Source organism: Podarcis gaigeae, assembly GCF_964106915.1.
Source record: "Podarcis gaigeae genome assembly, chromosome: 2".
NCBI lineage: Eukaryota > Metazoa > Chordata > Lepidosauria > Squamata > Lacertidae > Podarcis > Podarcis gaigeae.
Window position 1 is genome coordinate 111473741 of NC_139679.1, and position 23566 is coordinate 111497306.

The window sequence follows — 23566 nt, forward strand, 5'->3', positions numbered from 1 at the left end:
CAGTGGTGGCAGAACTGGCGGGAGAAACAGGGACATTCCAGGATCAAGCAGAAGCCAGGGTGGCTTTCGTAATTTCAGGAGTGTCCCTGGAAAATCGGGACTCTTGGAAGATATGCTGATACCCTGTCAGCTGCCCTTAACCACAGTCATTTTTTTAAAAAAAAACAATAGACTAATAGTAAGTATGTTAGTGATTAAGGCGGCAAAAATAGCCAGCTGACTGGATGGAGCGTATACAAAAAAACACGAGGTCAAAATGGGGAATTTCTAATGCTGAGGCATTCTTCTTTAGATCCGCTTCTGTAGATTTACTTCTCGTTTCAGAATAAAGTGCTTGTGCTTTTATTCTTGGATACCAATGAAGTAAATCAATGTGGGTGTGTGCATTAAATAAGATTTAAGTTGGAAAGATTAGTGCCTATTATTTCTGCTTGGACACTCAACTGCCCCCTCACGGTCTAGTCAAGGGTTCAGCTCGATTCACCCCAGAAGGATGGGGCTGATTGTAGAGGAGAGGAAGGCAACCTCATGCTACAGGTGGACTGGAGAAAGCCAGTCCAGGACATTGAGTCTGGACTTAGGGGGTCGAAGGCCCTGTTTGGGGATGAGGGATCGAGGGGGGGTGCCTTCAAGGGATCCCTTCCCCCAGCCTTGCCCCGGTCTGCCACTTCACCCACAGAGGAGCAAGGTAAGTGGGACCCATAGATGACTGACGTTCAGATGATGCTCACGCAGGTGCAGTTCCAGGAGGAACCCAGGGCTACAAATGTGTTTGATGTTTCAGTGGTCAATGCATCAATGCATCTTGCACTGCACATTGCTTCCTGCAGTGAGTTATGTTCCTCTTCATTGCACAAACTGAGTGATTTAGTGCTGTTATGGAAAAATTCTGGGTGCAGGTTTACTCCGCTGCCCAGCTGGTCAGGGTGCCACTCCCCACGGGTCTCTCCTGGACAGCAAAAGAAGGAATCTCCAACCAAGTAAAGAAGCAAATCAGTGGTCAGTAGACCTGATCTTTATTGTTGCAACAAGGCTCACACACACATGGAGTAGGAACCCCGAGCATGGGGTTTCATGGACTTTAAAGACTTTTAAGACCTCCCCCCTTCCCATAATACATTTCCAGATACATCACCAACGTGTCACCAAGAAGGAGGGGACCTTGCGTGGTAACATGAGTCCATCATTCATCCCCATATCAGATTCAGACACCTTCTAAGTACCCACCACCAAGAGAAGAATAAAACTATTTACACCTATCCTTGCCCTCAGGGCTTTCCTAAAGATGGGCTTTGTGAACACCTGGCTTCAGCAAACTCCATCAAGGGATATCTGTCTGGTCCATTGTTATCTTTCCTCCACTCTCTGGGGAGGGGGGTATATATGTGACCCTATGCCTCAGGGATTATGGAGGCATTATGGGTTCCCCTCTTGCAGAGAAGTCATTAGCCATTGGAACCAAGGAAATGGGTCAAACTGTTGAATTTTGGCAATTATTTGCTGCTATATTGGATAGTTGCAGGAAACACTATGATACCTAGTATCCACTTATTACTACAGTTTTATAGACTACTTTTTAGAGGCTGTGGTGGGGACTTGGGATTAGGGGGGAGTCGTTTAACTCCCCCGCCCCCATCCCGTTTCTGGTTCTAACAGTGCTAAGTACTTTACGAATTCTTAAAGTTTTGTTTTAAAGTTTCTTGTTTAAGTTTCGTTTCCACAAGGCCCTTAAGATGTTTTCTGCCTCTCCCTCTCGGTCTCCAGGTTTTTCAAACAAGTCATGGTCAAGGCAGTCTCACAGTCTGAATACTCAGCCCAAGACCTCAGAATCAGCAAATGCGGGGGAGGAAATTGCAGCTGTGGGACAAACGGGAAGCCCCCCACCCCGCCTTCCATTCCCTGCCCTGCAGTGCTAAACAAGAAGAAAAACACATACCAAAGAAGAAAAACACATACCATGTGTCGTGGTTTTATTCCTGAAATGGCTGCAGCCACCCAGCAGAAGAGAGGCAAATGAAAAATGGACTTGTCCGAAACTCCTCATAAATGTGAGCACTGTCTGCATGGAATGGCAGCAGTGGGGAATATCTTGGGGCCTCATAATTTGGCGTCCCTTGCCCTCCATACTACAAAATAGTTGTGGTGGCTTCTGCTGCACCCCCAAGGCTCTGTGCCCCCCTAAATCTGCCCCTGTTGTCAGGCAGGAGTTCAAATTCTCACAGGCCCTGAATATAAAGATGAGAAGGGTAAAAATAATAATCTTGGTTACCAAGCCCCAGGAGTTTGTAGGAGCTGAAGGGGGGGCTACAAGGAAAAACCATTTGGACTTGCCTAGGCAGGATCCAAGCTGTTCCAACATTCATTAAGAGCTTATGCTCCAAGGTATAATTCAACCCATGTCATACTGGCATCCGTAAGAAGCTTTTCACCAAATGCCAAGACTGCTGTGTGCTTGTTTTAGAAATACAGTGGTACCTCAGGTTAAGAACTTATTTCATTCTGGAGGTCCGTTCTTAACCTGAAACTGTTCTTAACCTGACGAACCACTTTAGCTAATGGGGCTTCCCGCTTCCGCCGCGCGATTTCCGTTCTCATCCTGAGGTAAAGTTCTCAACCCGAGGTACTACTTCCTGGTTAGCGGAGTTTGTAACCTGAAGTGTTTGTAACCTGAGGTACCACTGTAAAGAGAAGCAGAAGGTTGGGCAGTGCTGCATTATAAATGTAATAAAGGTCATATTTACATTTTATTACATTATTTCCCGTAGTGGAGAAGTGGGGATGTTCCTGGACTTCAACCCCCATCATCCCTCACGACTGGCCAATCTGGCTTCAGAATTATGCTTTGTGGGGGAAGGGAGTCTCAGTATGCAACTATAGATCAAGAAAGGGAGATAATTAGGAGGTAATTAGGTAATTAAGTAATTAGGAGGGGGTGCCATCTGCTTGCTCTTCAATTCTTTTGAAGGCACTTCTATTTCTCTTGGTCCTCTCAATCCTCCATTTCCCCAATTTTCCTTCCTTCCTTCCTTCCTTCCTTCCTTCCTTCCTTCCTTCCTTCCTTCCTTTCTTTCTTTCTTTCTTTCTGTTATCCCCCCTTCAAAAAAAATCTTATTTCTCTTCCATGTTCTTTCTTTTGTTATGAAATGTTCAAGGGTGGGCTCTGCAATGGCTGCTTGTGCAGTAGGGAGAAAATGCTTAGAATAAACCTTGACATTTGTATGGTTAGTGCTGCAAACAAATTAAAAAATAAGAGGATGTCATGCATGCAGTTAGCTGACACTTGTGGGTGTTGATAAACAGCTCAGATATGGAGCTGAGAATAAATTTCTCAGAAAAGATGCTTTGATAATGTTCTGTATTGCAACTTCCCTCCCCTAACCCCAAAAAGTCACCTTGAACAATGTTCTCCTAATGTTCTCAGCCTTTCTGTGCAGCTGCTGATTCTTCCACACAATGCAATGGAATGGGGCTAGCTCTGGGTCACGGGGGGGGGGGGGCAGCTTTGGAGCATTGTCCCTCCCCCCTCCTGAGAATGTTCAACAACATTATTCCTCAGTTTTGTTTTCTGAAAATAGGTTGGATAATTTACGGAGGGAGTTCCTGTGTTGTGTTTTTCGTCAAACTCGCTTGTAACCTACAGGGAAGAGGAAGGAGAAAGGAGGAAGGGTGATGTGAAAAAGAGACATAGCTAGATGGGGGAAGCGCTCCCCAACCCCACCACTTCTCTAATTAAGATCACACATTTCCATTCTTGCTTTTCTAGCAACAATAACATTTATTGGGGCATTGTCAAAGGAACAACCAGGAGCTTAAAGTAAGGTTACCAGATTTTTCCCCCCCAATGAATCTGGGGACACTTTAAATAAATAAATAAATACTACACGTTCAGGACGTTGATGCTGCAGTGATGGCGGTGGCAGAAACTCCGCACATTTATGTTTCACAGGGTGCGAAAGAAGGGCTTTGCACCTTTATACAATGTGCATGTGTGCTTGGGCCCAGGGTCTTTTGCCGCACCATCCCCACTACTGACTCCTGGTTGCTACTAAACTTTAAAAAAAAAAGTGTCCCCGGATTCATTGAAAAATATCTGGTAACCATATCTGTCCCCAGGTGGGTCCTGTGTCCGTGTGGCTGCTGTCCTCTGTCCGTCTCCCTGCTGGATGCTGGGCTAAGATTAGATGACTGTGGAGCTCGCAGGCGCCGCTTCCTTCGTGCCTCTCCCGTCCTGCTGCTGCTGCCACTTCCTCCACCTCTTTCCCAGGAACATTTCGATTCACAAAATGTTTAGGGGTACACGTACTCCCACGTGGCCCCAAGAAAAAAAGCACTGAATATAAGGCTGTCTTTGTTTGATTGGGGGAACTACTAGAATCCCTTTGGGGGTTGTGAGGGAGGAGAGGGGGAGAATGTTCCCTTGTGGAAGGAGAAATCCTGGTGCTGACAGAACATTCTCCTAGCACAGCTAGGAATACAACCCAAAGTTCTCACCAACTCATTCAATATACAGTGGTACCTCGGGTTACATACACTTCAGGTTACATATGCTTCAGGTTACAGACTCCGCTAACCCAGAAATAGTGCTTCAGGTTAAGAACTTTGCTTCAGGATAAGAACAGAAATCGTGCTCCAGCGGCAGCAGGAGGCCCCATTAGCTAAAGTGGTGCTTCAGGTTAAGAACAGTTTCATGTCAAGAACGGACCTCCGGAACGAATTAAGTACTTAACCTGAGGTACCACTGTAGTGGGGAATTAAAAAATGGCTATACTGTTGTTCTGGCTTCGGAGAAAAGTGGAAGAAATTTGCAGAAATATGAGCCTCTCAAGATTAAGCCTGCCAAATTTTAGGCAGATCCATTCAGAGATTTTTGTGCCAGACACCTTTATTAAAGTGGATCAGACCTCACCTGGAGTACTGTGTCCATTTCTGGGCACCACCATTTAAGGAGGATGTTGACAAGGGGAAAGCAGGGGTCAGCAAATTTTTTCAGAAGGGAGCCTGTCCACTGTCCCTCAGACCTTGTCGGGGTCTGGATCCACCCTCTCCCAAAAGGGGCAAGAGCACCCAGCGTGCCGCCCCACCACCACACACGTCCATCTTGCTCACCGCAGCTGCAGCTGCCGACACCGACTTGTCTTCGTCGGCGTCCTCTGCCTCGGCTGGGGTCCACGGGGCGCAGAGCCAATGCCGCTGGCCTGGGCAGCAGAGGCAGCCTCCCCGCCACCACTGCTTCCTCCGGCTTGGTTCTTGGCAGCCACCTCAGCGGGAAGGAAGGGGCGTCACCCAGAGGTGTCCACAGCTTTGGACTGGTTGCAGGAGCTTCCTTCAGCCAATCCGAAGCCGCGTCAGTGTCATGGAAGTTAGTCCCCACACGGTGAGGCATCCGCAGTTTCTGCGGGGACTGACCGAGTGGGTGGCAGGCTCTGGGGGCCAGATTTACGAGCCTGGTGGGCCGCATCCTGCCCCAACAGCAATGGTGGTGGCAGAGGGGCATCTGCCTTGACCTCAACCGCCATGTTTCCCCTTCCTCTGAGGCCTCTTTCTCCTTTCTCCAAGAGCCTGAGCAGCCCCTGAGTTGTCAGTTCTTCGATGGTGGTTGTGGGGAAGCGGTGCGTGGTGGGTCAGGCATGGAAGGCGGAGAAGGAGGGCCAAGAGTGGCGGCGGCAGCAAGGCTCAGGCAGTGAGATGCCTCCCTCCCCATCGGAGCAGCCCCAATCCCATTCCTACTTGCGTGCAAGCAGGAGGGGATGGGGATCCCTCAGCTGGGAAGGGAGGCTTCCCGTTGCCTAACTGAGAGATCCCTGCCCTCTCCTGCTCGCACGCAAGCTCTGATAGGCAGCGTGAAGCCTGCCTTCACAGCTGAGAGATCCCCACTCTGTTCCTGCTTGCACGCAAGTTGGAGTCGGGAGGCTGCTCCGATAGGCGGCATGAAGCCTCCCTTCACAGCTCAGTTGCTGGGGTCAGGGAAGGTGGAGGCAGCCCGGAAGCTGCATCTTCGAGCCCCTGCACCACCATCATATGGGGACTTCTCAGCAGCTCCTGAAGCCAGCCAGAGCCAACTGCTCCGGGCTGCTGAGACTGCCGCTGCTGCATTTCTTGGGGACATTAAATGAAATCCGGGGACATTCCAGGGATGGAATTTGTCCCGGGACTTATTCACAAATCCCCCGGAAATGGGGACATCTGGTAACCCTAGCTTAAAGTGGAGTCCTGATTATTGCCTTCCTGGGGCAAGGCAGGCTCCCATCTTGCCCATCAACTGAGGAGAAGTAAGAACCACTCAAGGAGGGGAGAGTGGTTTCCTTCTGATGTGGGCAAAAGCCCATGCCAGGTTCGAGCACAACAGAGTCACTCAGTCCCAGCAATGACGAGAAAGCGCTGCTTTCAAATAGATTCAGATTTTATTTCAAGGTGCATCAAGACAGCTGACAAACAAGACAAGAAAAACAAAACAAAAGGGTTATTGAGGGCTGCACCCTGAGTTGTGCCTTCAGAGAGTTTTACACATGCAGATAAACACATTCTTTTCATGTCATTCTAACCACTCTAGCTAACCACGAGGCTCTTCATATCAACTTCCTGTTAGGAAACATCTGCATAACCACGTCCTGTAGAAAAAGCAGCCGGGGCAAAAGCACTTCTCTCTCTTTTTTTCCATAAACTAAAAAAAGCCCCGACTTCCCTCCCCCTCCTTCTCTCTCTTTCGCTCTTGCCTATGGCTCATACTAGCCATAGCAAGCACTGCATAAGCAAATCAAAATGGTGTCTGTCTTGCATCTGTCTGTTTTAAGAAAAGGTCTTGCATTCTCCATCTCGCTCCCATGGAAGCCACCTCTCCTCCCCACGGCTGTTCTCAGAAGCAGACCCCGCAGTCCCTTGAAACTTTTGAAAATGGAAGTTGAAAGGAGCAGCATGAGGTGGCTTACAGGAACCTGACTTTTACAGAGCCAGGCAAATTGATCCGTCTACCTCAGTGTTTTCCACACTGACTGACAGCTGCACTCCAGCATTTCAGCCAGACTTGAGGAAGGTGTGGAGCAACAGTGGTGTGGGTTGGAGGGGGAAGATGGCCTATGGAGAGCCCAGAGGGCTAGTCAGACACACCCCACAACTAGGGGAGCGGATGGCTCTGTGGTCTCAACCAGGGATGTCCAAGAGGTCGATCGCAATCTACCGGTCGATCATGGGGGTGTCCCAGGCTGTAGTTTTGTAAGTGATCTCCCTCTTGCTCTTAAGCGATTGTTACGCGCCCCGCCCCCGCTTTGAGAGGTTGATTTCCTTGCCTGGGTGGCAGAGTTTGGGAAGGCAGGAGGTGAGCTGACTGTTGAGTGATTGATTTAGCACACTCCTTCTAAAACCAACCTGGCGAATCCTTTCCAAAAGAAGGTCAACAACTTTGGCTCCCCCCACCCTGCAAATCATAACAACTTAACTACTAGCAATGACAATGGGTAGATCACAGGCAGTCTTTTTATACTTTGAGTAGATCGCAGTTCCTTGGGATTTGGATGTGCCTGGTCTAAATCACTGAGCCTCTTGGACTTGCTGATCGGAAGGTCGGCAGTTCAAATCCCCGCGATCCTGTCGCTCCATCCCAGCTCCTGCCAACCTAGCAGTTTGAAAGCACACCAGCAAGGGTAGATAAATAGGTACCACATCGGCAGGAAGGTAAATGGCATTTCCGTGCAATCTGGTTTCTGTCATGGTGTCCTACTGCACCAGAAGTGGTTTAGTCATGGCCCAGAAAGCTGTCTATGGACAAATACTGGCTCCCTTGGCCTGAAAGCAAGATGAGCGCCGCAACCCCATAGTCGCCTTTGATTGGACTTAACCGTTCAGGGGTCCTTTACCTTTTTAATTTTACCACGCAACTGACACATTTTGAGCTAGATATTGTGGATTACAGAAGCCAATCCCAGCTTCTGTTTGGATCCTGGAATATCCCATGAAGACTAGCACCTTGGCATGAGTCAGCAAAGCTGCGTCTGACCCTGCAGATGAGCATCAGACCACCTTCTGGATGGCTTTGGCAATCATCAAAGGGTCGTGCCAAAGCGCCTCTGGGAGGCCATGCTGGCTGGGGGTGGGGAGGAGGCCACGGCAGTGGAAGCGGAGGTTGCAGCCACAGGGGAGGAGCACAGCAAAGGTGTGAAGGAGGAGGGAGGGTGTAAGTGGGCAGGGAAGGGAGGGGTGGGCGGTGGTGGGCGTGAGCAATGGGCTGGTGAGATGGTGTGGTGTATCCCAATTTGCCCTCTTGAAATGTTGGAGTCCTGCTGGTTTCACATGATTCAAAATCCAATTATAAAGGATTATTATTATTATTATTATTATTATTATTATTATTATTATTATTCTGGTTGTTGTTGTTATTAATTATTATTATTATTATGACCAGAATGTAAATGAAACTAATAAGATTTTGGAATGCAGAAATAAAGAAAATCATCAAACCATCAAATTTAGCACATGGGGGGGCGGCACTTTATCTAAATTACACAATTTGGCATTTGAACGATTAGTATTAATAATTGTATTATAAATTGGGATTGTTATAATGAGGCTATTATTGGACTGTAATTGAAAACTAATAATATTTATTATTAAAAACATTCATCCTGTTCTGCTTCTTGAAGGCTTTGCCATCATCAGAAACTGGCTGATGGACTGATCCCAAAAGGAGGTAAAAAGAATAATTATTCAAGATAGAATGAGCCTCAAAAGGAGCCCCAAAAGGAGGTAAAAATAATAATTATGCAAGATGGAATGAGCCTCATAGAGAGTGGAGAGAGAGAAGTTTTTCTTCCTCTCTCATAACACCAGAATTCCATGGAAATATCCATGGAAGCTGAACACTGGAAAATTCAGGAGGAAACAAAGTTCATCTTCATCCAGCGCATGGTTAAACTATGGCACTCCTTCGCCCAGGAGGCAGTGATGATTCCCCACTTGGATGGCTTCAAAAGAGGGTGAGAAAGGTTCGTGGGGGAGAGGGCTACTGAGAGCTACTAGCCATGAGGTCTGTGCTTTGCCTCCTTCTGAGTTTCTGGAAACGGCAGACGGGCAGAGAGCTCTTGTGAGTTTCCCACAGGCATCTGGGTGGCCCCTGTGAGAACAGGGTGCTGGACTCCTTATGCCCTTGGCCTGACCCAGGCGGGCTATTCTGATGTTCTTATATTCTTATGAAGCTCAGTTTAATAAACAGTCCTCATGCTGAGTCAGAGGGGAATTCAGGGAAAAGAAGAATGAATGGAGAGGCAGGGAAGGAAATCCCACCCCTTTTAGTTCTGGCTTCCCGGTGGGCTTCAAACCAAGTACTGCAATAACAATTCCAGGATATCAGTTCCAATTCCAGAAATCCAGGAAATTTAGTAGCAGCTGCTGGCAACGAGCCTGTATACGGAAATTTGGCGCCAGCTAAAAACAGTTGGTTAGAAAGGTTATGTAATTATCATCTGCTTTATTGTTTTAACTTTTATATGTTTTAAATGAGGGCTGTCCGTCCCGTCCGTCCCCCCCCCCCCCCGTTTTGATTGTTTTATCTTTTTGCAAACTGGTCTCAGGGTTTTTCTTTTTATAATCAAGCAGTGTTTCAGCCGCTCCGTGATTTGCTTCCACACTTTTGGGACATTGGAGGACCTGGTCCCGACCCCCCAAAAATATTTAGGGGGCCCAAAAGGATTTGGCTCCCAGGAGCAGCCCTCATGCCATGCCAGAGGGGAAGATGAGACAAAGAAAAAAGAAGGAAAGGGGATGAGCGAAATTCCACCCCTTTTGTTCTGCCCTGTTGGCTTCAAACAAACTAACAGCAGTTCCAGAATAAACATTTGGCTTGCTGCAAGCAGGGCCGGATTTGGGTTTGATGAGCCCCTAAGCTACTGAAGGTAATGGGGCATTAGACATATATGCCATAAGCAGGGCCGGATTTGGGTTTGATGAGGCCCTAAGCCACTGAAGATAATGGGGCCCTTTATATGTCCAGTGATCCTTTGTCAGCAACAAATTGTTGCTGTTTTTTGTGTTGAATATATGCTATAAACGACACGAGTAAACAACAACAACAAAACTGAAAACTAATAAAAATTTATAATTAAAAATAATAATCACATTATAGATTCAAAAAGACATGATGCGTTCATAAGGCTGCCGAGAAACTAGTCCTACTTATTGTAATCAGTTATAAGACTGGTTTCTCAGTATTACTAGATGGTATCATTATCACACAATGATGAGAATCAGGAGGGGAGTTAATGTCAGGAGGGGTGTGTAATATTTTCCCTTCATTATCTCTCCCAGCAACCTGGGGTTGGGGGAGGCTTAGTTGAGTATTTATTCTCTCCTGTGTCTACATATGAAGCATTACCAAACAGAGTAAAAGCTGCTTTATGTTCACATGATGTTAGCGTTGACAAGACTACCCACCTCAAAATTAAACAGATGCCTGGGAACAAAGAGATCAAAACTAACATTGATGTACTCCAGGTGTGCGCATAATCTGGTCAGCCCAGCTGAAAGAGAAGGATGAAAATAGAAACATGATTTCAGAACCTGTTCATGCAATGATGCATGATTTCCTTCCTGGGCTTGGATTGCAGGTGTTGAGAAACCTATGTTAGGTTCCCATCTTCTGAGCTGCAAAAAAGGGGCATCCCCCCCACTATCCCAAATCTCTGTCCCCCGCCCCCTCCCTGCCCCACCTAACCTACCTTTCTCTAGTCATCCTCCTTCACAGCCCTCTGGGGGCGTCGGGAGAAGCGGTATGGCATGGTCTCTATCTGGCAGAAATGGCACAGGCCAGGCAATTTGGTGGCTTGGAGGCTTGGTGCTGGCGGCAGAATGGTGGCACTGGCGGTGGTGGTGTTGCAGACCCTGCTGTGGCACTTCTGGGTGGCGCGTGAAGGGCGTGGAGAGTGGCAGGCCCTGAAGAGCGCCTGCCCTCTCCGACTCTTCAGGGGCATGTGTGTGCCCCTCAAAAGAACCCCTAGATATATATGGTATATCCCTAAACCTGGACATTTCGTGTAGAATGCAAAGATCCGCCCAGATGGGCAGGTTGCCCCCCAAAAAGAAGACATGTCCAGGAAATCCCGGACACAGGGCAACACTAACCTATGTCTGAAAATAATAATAAATAATAATAACTTTTTATTATACCCCGCCCATCTGGCTGGGTTTCCCCAGCCACTCTGGGCGGCTCCCAACAGAATACTAAAAACACAATTAAAGATCAAACACTAAAAACTTCCCTAAACAGGGCTGACTTCAGAAGTCTTCTAAAAGTCTTCTAAAAGTTCATTTCCTTGACATCTGACGGGAGGGCGTTCCACAGGGCGGGCGCCACTAAGAGAGGATGTTGTCTTATGGAAAGAAAAGCCATCTTTGACTGGAGAAAGTGTAGCACCCTGCTTGTGGTTAACGCTTAGCTGGAATGAAATATTCAACGCAGCAATAGAGAAATTAAAATAATAATTTATTTGTCAGACAAATAAATGAGAGGCACAGTGGTATATGGTTACCAAGCTCTGGCCTCCCCTCTTGCCATCCTGGCCAGCACTTATATTCCCTTAATCCAGCCCCCTTTGCTCCTCCTGTGGCTGCCTCTGTCCAATCAGCCTGGTTGAATATTCCTATTGGCTGTTTGGTAGAACCAATCACAAAAGATACACCCATATCCTCCTGTCCTTATAAGGGAGACAAAGAGCTATATATATGACAAATAAGTAATAATATATCTTACATGGAATCTTAATTACCAGCTCACCTCTTGCCCTCCTTGCCCTATTGCCTTCTAAAACAAATGTTTAATCTTACATTTTTATGTTCAACAGATGTCAAGGATCTTGAGTTTCACATCAATATTGAAAGATTTCCTTCATTTGAAAGTTTCTAAACAAATGCCTGACAACCATATATCAAGAGTGCTTGGATGGCGTCTTCTGTCTGGCAGGGGGGCTAGGCTGGTGGCTGACTTAATTTCAGGATAAATACAACTCTTACAACCATATGAAATAAGAATCTAGCATTCCTTAAATCCTTTGCATAATTACATTTAAGCCAATATATTTAAGCTAATATATTTCATTCACTTATCATAGGTAGCCTTTTAAAAGAATAAAGCCTTTGTAAAGTAAAAAGGAAGGAACTCAGTAAAAAAACACAGCTTTTAAAATAAACCTCTTCAGTGTACACCTCCCCCCTTTCCCCCTCCTTTCCCAGCCAGCTAGATGCTTCTCCCATTAGCTCTTCCCAACATTTATTGCCTTTTTTAACTCTCTCAGTTTAAGAAAGAAACAGCTTTAGAAAATTTCCCAAAAATGCTCTCTTTTCTTCTAGCCAAGCCAGTTGCCTTTTTCACTGCTCTTGGCCTTTCAACCTTGGAAAGAAGATCTGGCTCATTTTACTGGGAGGCACATTGGTATTATTTTACTTTTTACCCATTCTTAATTGTGTTTTTTCAGCCTTGGGGCAGCATATGTAATTCTCCCTTTTTATGACTTTGAGAATTGTTTTTCTACTATAAATCAATGGGGCCCCCTTGTCTTAGGAGAAAAACCTCTTGCCAAGGTTCTTTCTGCCTGGCATGAAACATTTGAAAATCCTTTTTTAAGCTCATTTTTAAATACAAGCCTTGATTGCAATATATAAGCTTTGATAAAAATGCAGGCTTATGATTAGGTGCCTCAAAAGGAAGCAGAGCAGGAAGAAGTGGAGCCTACCTGCCCCAACCCTACCCTTAGGCAGAGTGGTAGGAGGTCCATCTTGAACCTCTAGGAGAGCTGGGATTTGGTGTTTTCCAGAACCAGGTGGTTCCTGGATAGATTAATTAAATTTGTGTACTGCACTCTATCTGCAGGTCTCAGGGCAGTTCACAGGATAAAGTCACAATATAAAAACACAGAATATATAATCAAAATATAAAAGAACAACTCAATAACCCCCACCCACCACCATCTCCTTACTCATTCTATGTAGACTCCTGTTCCTTCTTAATACAGGCCTTCTTAATACAGGCCTTGCAGAAAAAGCATGAGAAATGGTGCAATCTCATGAAGTGGGGTGTTAATAATAATAATAATAATAATAATAATAATAATAATAATAATTTATTTGTACCCCACCCATCTGGCTGGGCCTCCCCAGCCACTCTGAGCGGCCTCCAACTGTCTAATTGGTGCTCCACCCAATCCAAGGGGATTTCTGGTAGCCTGTGAAACCCAAACCCTCCAAGTATTCCTATTTTCCAGGACCGTCCCTGATTTAGAGCAGCTGATTCGATCCCATAATGTCCCACATTTCCTTAGGATGTCCCTATTTTCGTTGGAGAAATATTGGAGGGTATGGAGTTGTTTGACCCCCAAGTCATATGAAGGCAATCCTGTATAGGGGAGGTGTTGTTTTTTTTAATGTTTAATATTTCTTCTTTTTAAAAAATTATTTATTCATGTTGGAAGCTGCCCAGAGTAGCTGGGGCAACTCTGTAAGATGTGTGGGGTATAAATAGTAAAATTATCATTATGGAATGGGAAGTCCCTATTTTCATCGGAGAAATTTGGTTGTAGTTAAAAAATAAAATGAAATTGCCCAGAAAGTAGCAGAGTTGAGTGTCACTGCTGCAGAAAGGTCTCAGCCAATCTGAGGAGCAAGGGCTTATGTCCCTTCTTTTTAAAATAGGCATTTCCCCCCCACCACCCCGCATACCCCCTATGACCCCCCACTCCAAATCAGCTCTGGGGAGTCAAGAGAACACCTAGAACATTGTGCATGGGGGAGGGGAGATATTTCCATCTGGGGAGGGGGAATTCCATCTGAAAATGTTTGTGCTGATGGAATGATCACCTTGACACATACCCAATTCTACCCACTGTGTTTCACCTTTAATTATTATTATTATTATTATTATTATTATTACCCCGCTCTCCCCAGCCAAGGCGGGCTCAGAGCGGCTTACAAGCAATAATAAAAACAGGTTGAATGATTACAACTTAAAAACAAAATTAAAATACAACATTAAATATTGAAACATTATTAAAATGTAGCCTCATCGCAGGAGGAGAAGGAAAGGAAAAAAGAGAGGGAGGGAGGGGATCAAATTGGCTCCAAGCCAAAGGCCAGGCGGAACAACTCTGTCTTACAGGCCGTTGCGGAAAGAAATCAGATCAGCTTTTCAGGGCAGTGCTGAGCTGGAAGAACTACTCAGGTGCTACTCAAGCAAAAATGCTGCTAAGTATTCTTATGAGTGTCCTGGAGAGTTTCCTACACGGAAAAACCATAGTGTTTTGTACTGACTTAAAGTGTACCTTGGGTTAAAAGCTTGATGTTTACTGGTAATATTTATATTTGCTAAGATTAATGAGATCAAAACAGCTTTTTCAGGCTCCTGACCAAGGTTGAACTTTTAAGTTGTTTGTTCCATGTTGGGGCAGAGGTCAAGGGCCTCACGCAGCACAATGAGCAGAAGCAAAAGTGATAATGATAGTGCAGTGGTACCTCTGGTTACAAACGCTTCAGGTTACAAACGCTTCAGGTTACAGACTCCGCTAACCCAGAAATAGTACCTCGGGTTAAGAACTTTACCTCAGGATGAGAACAGAAATTGTGCCGCGGCGGCATGGCAGCAGCAGGAGGCCCCATTAGCTAAAGTGTTACCTCAGGTTAAGAACAGTTTCAGGTTAAGAACAGACCTCCAGAACAAATTAAGTTCTTAACCCAAGGTACCACTGTAGTTAGGTACTACATTGCCATTTAAGAGTTCGTGTCCCTTTAAGACCTTCAAGCTCAAAGGCAAAAAATCTCCTTATTGCACCACTGCACGGAGCATGTCAATGTTTAACTTTTACTATCTTCCGTGTTCTCATAATGTTCAACCTTATCAGCTCACCTCCAGACTGAGGGAAATAGTGGAATGATTGTTGTAGGGTCAGTTTTCTTTCTCCCCTTCCTCCAATCTGGTGTGGCTTTTCTGATTGATTGCTGCTCAGATACTGTTCCAGAGAACATTGTCCAGTTTCCTCCACTCATCATAGTACAGCATTGTTGTTTAGTCGTTTAGTCGTGTCCGACTCTTCGTGACTCCATGGACCAGAGAACGCCAGGCACCTCTGTCCTCCGCTGCCTCCCGCAGTTTGGTTAAACTCATGCTGGTAACCTCGAAAACACTATCCAACCATCTCGTCCTCTGTCGCCCCCTTCTCCTTGTGCCCTCCATCTTTCCCAACATCAGGGTCTTCTCCAGGGAGTCTTCTCTTCTCATGAGGTGGCCAAAGTACTGGAGCCTCGGCTTCACAATCTGTCCTTCCAGTGAGCACTCAGGGTTGATTTCCTTCAGTATGGAGAGGTTTGATCATCTTGCAGTCCATGGGACTCTCAAGAGTCTCCTCCAGCACCATAATTCAAAAGCATCAATTCTTCGGCGATCAGCCTTCTTTATGGTCCTGCTCTCACTTCCATACATCACTACTGAGAAAACCATAGCTTTAACTATACGAACCTTTGTTCGAGCAGGCACCCAAGATAGTACAGCATAGTCTATCTTAAAGAACAGTTTGTTTGTTTGTTTTTAAAAAAATTATTAAGAGTTTTTTTATTACAATAGAGAGAAAAAACAGCATAGCAAAAAACAAACAAAAAAGAAAAACAAACATAAAATTTAGCATCATATAATAACCAACTTTTCTTCGTTTTTGGACTTCCTCACGTCTCTCGCTCCTACTTTCCAAATTTATAGAACTTTAACCAGCAATTTATCACCTTATTTCCATTCTTATTGTACACTTTCCCAATATTTTGTCCCTGACTTTGAATATTTTTATCTAGGTCTTAAATATCTAATCTTACCATAATATTTATTCAAAATTTATTTTTCTCATAAAATTCACTCATTCTCATAATCTTTTCACCAAATTTTATGGTGCCCTGTCATTTTCAGATCCCTCATCCTTCTTAGCACTCATATAATTTACAGTGTTTTTGCAGGTAGTCCTTAAATTTCTTCCAGTCCTCTTCCACTGCTTCCTCTCCCAGGTCTCAGATTCTGCCAGTCATTTCTGCTAGCTCCATGTAGTCCATCAGTTGCATCTGCTATTCTTCCAGCGTGGGCAAATCTTGAGTTTTCCAATGTTTAGCGACAAGTATCCTTGCTGCTGTTGTTGCATACATGAAAAATGTTCGATCATTCTTTAACACCCTCTGGCCAACAATGCCCAAAAGGAAGGCCTCTGGTTTCTTAGGGAAGGTATACTTAAATACCTTTTTCAGCTCGTTATATATCATTTCCCAGAAGGCCTTAACCCTGGGGCAAGTCCACCAGAGATGAAAGAACGTTCCTTCAGTTTCCTTACATTTCCAACACTTATTATCTGACATTTTTGCTAGCTTGACTGGGGTCATGTACCACCTATATATCATTTTCACAATGTTTTCTTTCAAGGCATTACATGCCGTAAACTTCATACCGGTGGTCCATAACTTTTCCCAGTCAGCAAACATGATATTATACCCAATGTCCTGTGCCCATTTTATCATAGCTGATTTAACCGTTTCATCCTGTGTATTCCACCTCAGCAACAAGTTATACATTCTTGAAAGTACCTTAGTCTTAGGTTCTAACAGTTCTGTTTCCAGTTTCGATTTTTCCACCTGGAATCCTAACTTTTTATCCAATTTAAAAGCCTCTTTAATCTGAGCGTAATGTAGCCAATCTCGCACTTTGTCTTTTAGTTTCTCCAAACTCTGCAATCTCCAATTGTCTCCATCTCTTTCTAATATTTCCCAGTATTTCGGCCATTTGACCTCCATATTGGGTCTTTTCACAGCTTTAGCTTCCATAGGTGATAACCACCTTGGGGTCTTATTTTCTAATAAGTCTTTATATTTTGTCCAGACATTAAACACTGCTTTCCTTACAATATGGTTCTTGAAATTCTTGTGAATCTTAACCTTGTCATACCACAGATATGCATGCCATCTGTTGTGACGTGGGGTTTGTGATTTCAGCTCTCTTGACATGATATGCTGGAGACAGTTCTCTAGTAACACTTCTTTATTAAAAGCAACAAGACTGAGACTTGAGGAGGGGAGAGCTACATTTATAGGGACAGGGAACAAGCTAGAAAGGATACATTTTGGAGGGAACAATATCAGGCAATCACAGTCCTGCCTTTTGGAGGCAACCAATAAGACAGAGGATCCAAATACAGCAGCTTAAATGAACCAATAGTAGCTGTACCCTCTGGAACCAAAAGGCAGTTACTTTACCCTAATGCAATTACAGACAATAATAATACAGATATAAAATCCTTTGACTCAATACACAACACCATCCAAAAGCATTGTTAAATCCTTCCAAATCTAACACATCAGTGTTTTCAAGGAGCAGCCAATCTTTCAGCCAGCAAAAAGCTGCTGATTCATAATACAACCTTAAGTCTGGCAGGGCAAACCCCCCTCTTTCTTTAGCATCAGTTAATATTTTAAACTTAATTCTGGGCTTTTTGCCCTGCCAGACAAATTTAGAGATATCTCTTTGCCACCTCCCGAAACACTCCATTTTATCCACAATCTGTAAAGTCTGAAATAGAAACAGCATCCTTGGCAATACATTCATTTTTATAGCAGCAATTCGACCCAACAAGGAAAGTTTCAATCTTGACCAACTTTCTAAATCTCTCTTAATTTCTGACCAGCACTTTTCATAATTGTCCTTAAATAAGCTCAGATTTTTTGCTGTTATGTTCACCCCTAGATATTTTACTTTTTTAACCACGTTTAACTCTGTCTCCTTCTGAAACCTTTCTGACTCTGAAACTGTCAAATTTTTCTCCAATACCTTAGTTTTTTGCTTGTTTAATTTAAAACCCGCCACCCAACCAAAGTCTTGAATTAATTGTAATGCCCTTTTCGTACTAGATTCTGGCTCCTGTAAAGTCAAAACTAGGTCATCTGCGAAAGCCTTGAGTTTGTACTGTTTCGCTCCGACCTGAATTCCTTCCACCAACCGGTCCCCTCTAATCATATTCAAGAGCACCTCCAGGACTGAAATGAATAACAGTGAGGAAATAGGGCAACCTTGTCGTGTTCCTTTTTCAATTTTAAACTCTTCTGTCACCACATTGTTAACTATCAGTTTAGCCTTTTGTTCTGAGTATATTGCATCTATCCCATTTTGAAATCCCCGTCCCACTCCCATCCCTTCCAGATTTTTCTTCATAAATTTCCAAGAAATGTTGTCAAAGGCCTTCTCCGCATCTATAAATATTAACACTGCTCTAGTATTAATATTTGTTTGCAGAAGTTCCGAAATGTCAATAATGTTCCTTGTGTTAGCAGACAAATGTCTTCCTGGGAGAAAGCCGGCCTGGTCTTTATGAATCGCTTCACTTAAAACCTTTTTAAATCTGTTTGCTAGAATGTCTGCAAAAATTTTGTAATCCACATTTAGAAGGGAAATGGGGCGGTAATTCTTAAGTTGTGTCTTTTCCAATTCTGATTTAGGTATCAATGTGATGAAGGCTTCTTTCCACGTTTCCGGTGCTTTCTTCCCCTCCATAATCTCATTGCAAACCTCCATTAATGGATGTATCAAGAGGTCTTTCAGTACCTTATAATATTTGGAGGTAAGCCCATCTGGTCCTAGAGACTTACCCAATTGCATATTCTGAATGGCAACTTCAATCTCTTGTCGTGATATTTTACAGTTCAGGATTGATCTATTTTCTTGAGAAAATATCAAAATTTTTGAAAATATCAAAAATTTATCAAAAATTGTTCTATCTCAGCCTCATTTTGCGGCCCTTGAGTGTATAATTGTTTAAAGTATCTCTGGATAGCTTAAAGAACAGTTTGATGTGCATAGAGGAGAGCCAGTTTCCAACGGGGGTGCAGGGACCTATAGGAGAGAAAACAGCAGCTGCCTCACCAAAGTGTTCCATCACCCAACCCTTGAAATAACCTTGCTCTGTGCAGGTGCAAATAGGTGGGGAGGGGAGGGCAGAGAAATGGCAGACAATTGTTCTTCACTAGCCTCCATTGTCCTCTTTTGATTTATGTGTAAAAGTAAATATATCATTAATACAGTGGTGCCCCGCAAGACGAACGCCTCGCAAGACGGAAAACCCGCTAGACGAAAGGGTTTTCCGTTTTGGAGGTGATTCGCAAAACAAATTTCCCTATGGGCTTGCTTCGCAAGACGAAAATGTCTTGCGAGTTCCTGCGGGTTTCCCCCCTCCCCCCCTTTTTCTAAGCCACTAAGCCGCTTATCCAATAAGCCAATAAGCCGCTAAAAGCCGCTAAGCGGCTAATAGTGCTAATCCGCTAAGGCGCTAATAGGGTTGCTTCGCAAGACGAAAAAACCGCTAGACGAAGAGAATCGCGGAACGGATCCTTTTCGTCTTGCGAGGCACCACTGTATTACACTCATGATGTGAGAGTGGTGTGACTAGTATCTCTCAGCTGAAAAGATTACCAGGTTTGGGCTGGGGCTGCAGACCAGTGAAGTGCTTCCAGATGGGGGTGATCAGATGCAGATGGATCCCTCACATACATTTTTTTAACTGTGTGGTCAAAACATTTCATAGGTATATCAATGTTTTCCATCTACACCAGTGGGTGGTTCAGGGTGAAATGTTATCATACTGTGGACTCTCACCCTTTCTGTCAACAACTATGTTTCCACAGTATTTGCATAGTAGTTTCCCAGTTAGATATTGTTGTGAGTTTAGCGGAGGACAGGGACGGGGAGGGGGCCTGCATGCCTGAGACCCTTCCTAGATCCAGCAAGGGCTGAAATCTAAAGGAGATTCAACTGCTGGAATAGCCAGCCAGCTTCTTGGCAATGCTCCTATAAGTATGGGTTCATTAAGGTAGCAACGGTAGTGGCCCTGTGCCAGACAGCAAATGGGCACCCCACCTCTCTCAACTATTCGAAAGGCAAAGGCCAGAGTGGTGTGAGAGAATTAGAAACCAAAAGCAGGAAGTAGGCTGGGCAGCTAAGAGAAAGAGATATACATTGAAGTGTAGGCAAGACACAGTGATAACAGCAATAATAATAATAATAAATTTTATTTATACCCCACCCTCCCCAGCCAAGGCCAGGCTCAGGGCGGTTAACAAGCAATAATAAAAGCAAGTTGAATGAATACAACTTAAAAACAAGATTAAAATACAACATTAAAACATTGAAACATTAAAAGCCTCATCACAGGAGGAGAAAGGAAAAAAGAAAGGGGGGAATCAAAATGACTCCAAGCCAAAGGCCAGACGGAACAACTCTGCCTTACAGGCCCTTGGAAAGAAATCAGATCCTGCAGGGCCCTGGTCTCATGAGACAGAGCGTTCCACCAGGCCGGGGCCAGTGTTGAAAAGGCCCTGGCTCTGGTTGAGGCTAATCTAACTTCCTTGGGGCTCTGGACCTCTAAGGTGTTGCTATTTCTGGACCTTAAGGTCCTCTGTGGGGCATACCAGGAGAGGCGGTCCCGTAGGTACGAGGGTCCTAGGCCATGAAGGGCTTTAAAGGTCAAGACCAGCACCTTAAATCTGACCCTGTACTCCACCAGGAGCCAGTGCAGCTGGAAAAGCACTGGGTGAATATGCTCCCATGGCAGAGACCCCGTGAGGAGCCTCGCTGCAGCATTCTGCACCCGCTGGAGTTTCTGGGACAGCTTCAAGGGCAGCCCTGCGTAGAGCGAATTACAGTAGTCAAGCCTGGAGGTGACCGTCGCATGGGTCACTGTGGCCAGGTCGGGGCGGGAAAGGTAAGGGACCAACTGCTTGATGCGGCAAAGGTGGAAAAATGTCGCGTTGGCTGTTGCTGTAACTTGCGCCTCCATGGAAAGGGAGGCGTCAAGGATTACACCAAAACTCTTAATGGAAGGCAATGGCACTATTTGGGCCCCCGCAAGAGAAGGGAGTTGGTCCCTCATCCCCATGCCATCCCAACCCAGCCATAGGACCTCTGTCTTCGAAGGATTTAGTTTCAATTGGCTCCCATGAAACCATCCAGCCACAGCTTCCAAGCATCTGGTCAGTGTGTCCGGGTCCGAGTCGATGTGGCCATTCATCAACAGATAGAGCTAAGTGTCATCAGCATATTGGTGACAGCCCAGCCCAAAGCTCTGGACAATCTGGGCAAGGGGGCGCATAAAGATGTTAAAAAGCATCGGGGAGAGGATTGCGCCCTGCGGCACTCCACACACCAAGGAGTGGCGCGATGACATTTCCCTCCCTAGCGCCACCCTCTGTCTCCGACCAGAGATAAAAGAACACAGCCATTTACGGGCTATGCCCTGTATCCCCACTTCAGCGAGGCGGTGGTCCAGAAGATCATGATCGAACATGTTAAAGGCTGCTGACAAATCTAAAAGGATATCAGCAGTCCTGACCAGCCTTGATCCAGTTGTCGACGGAGATCATTTGTTAGGGCAACCAGAGCCGTCTCAATCCCAAAACCAGGACGGAACCCGGATTAAAATGGATCTAAAGCCGATGTTTCCTCCAGAAACTTACCAAGCTGTTCAGCCACCGCTCTCTCAATTACCTTACCCAGATATGGAAGATTTGAAACTGGGCGGTAATTGGATCTGTGGTTTAAACTACAGAGCCTAGGACTTGCCGATCAAAAGGTCGGCGATTCGAATCCCCACAACGGGGTGAGCTCCCGTTGCTTGGTCCCTGCTCCTGCCAACCTAGCAGTTCGAAAGCACGTCAAAGTGCAAGTAGATAAAATAGGTACCGCTCTAGTAGGAAGGTAAACGGTGTTTCTGTGAGCTGATCTGGTTCGCCAGAAGCGGCTTAGTCATGCTGGCCACATGACCCGAAAGCTGCACGCTGGCTCCTTCAGCCAATAAAGCGAGATGAGCGCTGCAACCTCAGAGTCAGCCACGACTGGACCTAATGGTCAGGGGTCCCTTTAGCTTTACCTTTAAAGGATCTAGTGAAGTTTTCTTTAAGAACGGACACACCCCTGCTTCTTTCAGTGCCGAGGGACAAATTGATAATTTCAACCAGGGGGGTCCGTGCCACATCTAGACAAGCCCTAATCAGCCAAGACGGGCACAGATCGAGGAGGCAGGTGGTGGGCCTACCAGCTTGGAGGAATCTATCCACATCAGCAGGGAGTATCCGATCGAAATGGTCCAACACTGGACCCAAAGACAGTCAAGGGGCCTCCAGTTCAGTCACTGTATCTAAATTGGCAGGGAGGATACGGCGGAGCAACAGGACTTTCTCCGCAAAAAAGCTCGCAAATGCCTCACAGCCGTGGGTCGAATTTGTGCTTAAATTTGGTTGTCCTCCTAAGGACATTATCGACCTAATTATTCTAAAAAGTTGTGCCGGGCAACAGCTAGCAGATGCAATGGAAGCTGCGAAGTAAGATTTCTTATCAGCTTTCACAGCCATCTCATAGGCTTTCATAAGTGTTCTATAAGATGTTCTTGAAGCTCCATCACGAGTCCATCGCCATACTCGCTCTAGCCGTCTGAGATCCCGCTTCATTTTCTGGAGCTCCTCAGTAAACCAAGGGGCCCGGTTTTGATGGGGTCGCAGAGGGTGCTTAGGCACAATCTCATCTATGGCCGGCAAGAGCTGGTTATTCCAGTCCTCGACAAGGTCATCTAATGAGTCACCAGGAGGAGCAGGGTCCCGCAAGGCCTGACGGAATCTATCAGGATCCATCAGCCTTCGTGGGCAAGTCCAAATAGGCTCACCACCCGAGCAGGGGAGGAGCGGGAAGTCAATCTTGGCTTTCAGAGCGTAGTGATCAGACCATGGCTCTTCCACAGGGGGGAGCATGATCACATCTATGCCAGCACCAAAGATCAAATCCAGCGTATAACCTGCTTGATGAGTGGGGCCCAAAACAAACTGGGAGAGCCCTAGTGTTGCCATGGAAGTCACTAGGTCCAGAGCCTGTGAGGAGGGGGCGGCATCGGCATGGACACTGAAGTCTCCCAAAACCAGTAGGCTTGGGAACTCCAAGGCCCAGCCCACCGCCACCTCCAGCAGGTCTGACAGGGTGGCTGCTGGTGTGCTGGGTGGTCGGTACACCAGCCAGACAGCCAAGCTCTCCTTGGTGCCCCACACAAGAACAACACAATCAATGCCGGAGATCGCCAGTGCTGGCAGAGCTCTGAAAGAGCAATCCTCCCGGTTTAACAACGCTCCTCCTCCTCCCCCCCCCGACCCACAGTCTGCGATTGATGGAGGACAGAGAAACCTGGGGGTGTTATCTCATGTAGGGAGACTACTTCACCTTCCCATACCCAGGTCTCCGTCACGCAAGCCAGGTCAACCCCCTGCGAGACAAAAAAGTCACGCATGGTGGCGGTTTTGTTGCCTATGGACCTGGCATTGCACAGCACCAATGATGGAGGTGGGTAATCCCTGCTCGCCCTACCCTCGTCCCTTGGGATGGGGCGTAGATTGGAAGGGGTTCGAGCATCACTGCATCTCAAAACTCTTCGGCGATAGTGATATCTAGCCCCACTGCCATTCCAGTGGAAATCCCAGACCCCATACTAGCCTCCCCCATAGAGGGGTAGCATCCCCTCACTAACAAGTCATCCCTAGGCCAGGA

General features: G+C 45.8%; 1 protein-coding gene and 1 long non-coding RNA gene across 2 annotated transcripts in view; one reads left to right on the top strand and one right to left on the bottom strand.

The window, feature by feature from the left end:
• Window positions 1-23566, top strand: part of LOC310837985 (C-type lectin domain family 2 member E-like) — a 47014-nt gene that overhangs the window by 8730 nt on the left and 14718 nt on the right. The gene's annotated exons all lie outside the window — the stretch shown is intronic.
• LOC310838175 lies at window positions 1947-15025 on the bottom strand. The gene is made up of 4 exons (XR_014560764.1): window positions 14876-15025; window positions 10704-10965; window positions 10420-10505; window positions 1947-2678 (listed from the first exon to the last, which is right to left on the bottom strand). It is a non-coding gene; the product is annotated as an uncharacterized lncRNA (long non-coding RNA).